The sequence below is a fragment of the Pleurodeles waltl genome, chromosome 4_2 (genome assembly GCF_031143425.1).
Source record: "Pleurodeles waltl isolate 20211129_DDA chromosome 4_2, aPleWal1.hap1.20221129, whole genome shotgun sequence".
Lineage (NCBI taxonomy): Eukaryota > Metazoa > Chordata > Amphibia > Caudata > Salamandridae > Pleurodeles > Pleurodeles waltl.
Genome location: NC_090443.1, coordinates 130,235,300 through 130,237,822, shown reverse-complemented (window position 1 = coordinate 130,237,822; position 2,523 = coordinate 130,235,300). Strand labels below are relative to the sequence as shown.

The 2,523-nt window shown below is 42.1% G+C and overlaps 1 pseudogene; it reads right to left on the bottom strand.

Moving 5' to 3' along the window:
* Nucleotides 1-902: 902 nt before the first annotated feature.
* LOC138294091 (peptidyl-prolyl cis-trans isomerase FKBP3 pseudogene) lies at nt 903-1,793 on the bottom strand (annotated as a pseudogene).
* Between the last annotated feature and the right edge of the window lie 730 nt (nt 1,794-2,523).

The following is a 2,523-nucleotide window of genomic DNA, read 5'->3' as shown; positions in this document are numbered from 1 at the left end:
TCACAGCACATCGTTAGGTTAGAGGGGTTGCAATACTGTTTGAACTGGAGACAAACTTTTCAAAAGAATTGATCTATAAGATAACAAGAGAGTCATAGGAGTGTGAGAATTCGTAAATTGCAAGGCTTGCTCCATACTAACCAGCCCCTTGCGGTGCCAGTCTGTCATTTTTTAAATGCTGCGGTGGCACAGAATACACACCTATATCTATTAGGCCACGCAAAGCCACTTTGCGTGGCTTTTAATGGGCCTGCAGATATTGTCTAAGTCAACGCTGCGCAAGTCGCTGCTTTACCTTTCACTGCATCAGGTTTTTTTTCCTATGCAACACCCATGGGTTTTGACACATTCCAAGATTTACAGGGATGTTTAAATCTGGGAATGCATCAAAACTGTACCCCTCCCCATGGGAGGCATAACGAGGAGAAATAGCTTTAGTACGGCTCATTTTTAACTCTTTCTGTGTGTGTCGCATTTTGAAGCACACACAGAAAGAGGAAAAAGCCTCCCAGGATTGTTTTTGTGCAGGAAGGTGCTCCTTCCTGCACAAAAACAATCTTGCCTACAATGCAGACACCGCACCAGCGTTAGTGCTAGGCACCAAATTGTGCACTGGATGAAAGGACAGGAATGCACTGTATCTATGTGCATTCCTGCTCTTCCTGCCCTTTCAAATTGGCGTAGAGCAGTGAAGCAAAAAGACTTGCGGTGCTGTGCTACGCCAATTTTTTGTAAATGTGTCCCAAAGTCTTTATACATCCATCTTTGCCTTGTGGTCTTCGAGTTTGCAGGCAATGACACACAATCAGGCAGTGTCATTTTATTTATCTGCAATGAAATTGACAGAAAAAATCTTTCCATAAAGAGGTATCATAAAGTGGGGAGGGAAGCAAGAGGAGAGAGAATGACTCTTGGTTTATTAAGTGTCCCACAAGAATGTAAAACACTTGAACTGAATTTACAAGATTTTCCTTTGTTGTATTTACAATAAAACAAAACCAGGTATGTTGGCAAAGATGAAAATAGCCCATGTTGCAGTCTTGAAGCTTCAATCTCCTGGTTCACCAAAGAATGGCACAGATAACACTTACTCGACATCCACCAACTCCACTTCAAAAATTAATTTTGCATTAGGTGATATTTTTGCATCTAGCTGTCCTTTTTTGCCATAAGCCCATTCAGATTCAATTTCCAGGCAAGCCTTTTCACCTTTGCTCATGGTTAGAATACCTTCATCCCACCCTCTGTTAACCTTTCCTATTCCAATTTAGAAGAAGGCGGGTAAGCCTTTGAGTTTCATTTTCAAACTTGTTGAAATATTTGTATCAAATACAGTCCCATGTTCCAGTGATCCTGTATATCAGCAATGAACAGTGTTTCCCTTTTTCGGAAATGTAACTCTATCTCCCTTTTTCAGAATGGCTTTTTTGTATTTTGGTGGACCCTCATCAACAATCTCTTCGGCTTAGATTTCTGTGAGGCATCTTTGTCCAACTTCACATTCTTAACTTGCTCTGTCACCTTAGCTATAGTGTCCATCCCTTTAAAGCGCTTATTTTGAAACAGCTCGTTGTACGCTGCAATTAATTGGTCCTTATTTGCAGTCTTGCAACATTTTTTATGTTCCCCAGTAATTTATGCTCTGCAAGAAACGATTCTGAGCCGTGATCCTGCAGGTACTTGATGATGTCCTTCTTGGGCAGGTCGTCATTCTTCAGCTGCTCCTCGCTCCACTCACGCTGGGGTTCCGTGGCTGCCATCTTCCTTCGCTATCAGACACAGAAGACAGACAACACGCGCAGTGACTTTAACATACCCCTAGTCCATTCATTTGACAGGCTCCTACACCTAGCAGGGGGTAGAGATAACACCACTGCTACAAATAATCACATTGGATATGAACTAGGTAGACATATAGCATCTGACACATCCCAGAGAATGTGCATAGGTCCCACTCATTTATGGATATTTCCTGATTTTGTCGCCCCTAGTCAAATTGGTGTCAACAGTAAACACAAATCCTCTGGGGCCATGTTTCATTCACAATGCCACATACCCTGTGAGAACCAGGCCGGGTCCAAACGAATCTGGAAAATGAATGAAGTAACATTCTGAGACCCAGTCCTCAAGAGTAGGATACATGAAGTTCTTGAGAATTACTTAGCAGAGAATGTAAAGGAGGGATGTTCTAGTCCATGATTTGGAATGCCACAAGGAGCCTTGCTTAGAGATTAATTTATCGCCCACTAACTGCATTTGTAAGGCAAGCGAAACAGAGATGAGCTGACTTGGAAGCAGAAGTCACCAGATTAGAAGCAGAACATAAAGCTACCTGTTCCAAGCAGGTGAAATTCTCCCCCACATATAACAAAGGACCCTAACTCCTTCTACGATAAAGAGGAACTGTCGCTGGTCACGACAAAATTGACTTCAGGCTGTTGGCACAGAATAAAGACCCTGTACTATGCATTTCTATTCAACCAATAGCTCTATTACAATTGTGACGTAAAAATGTTTACTAAG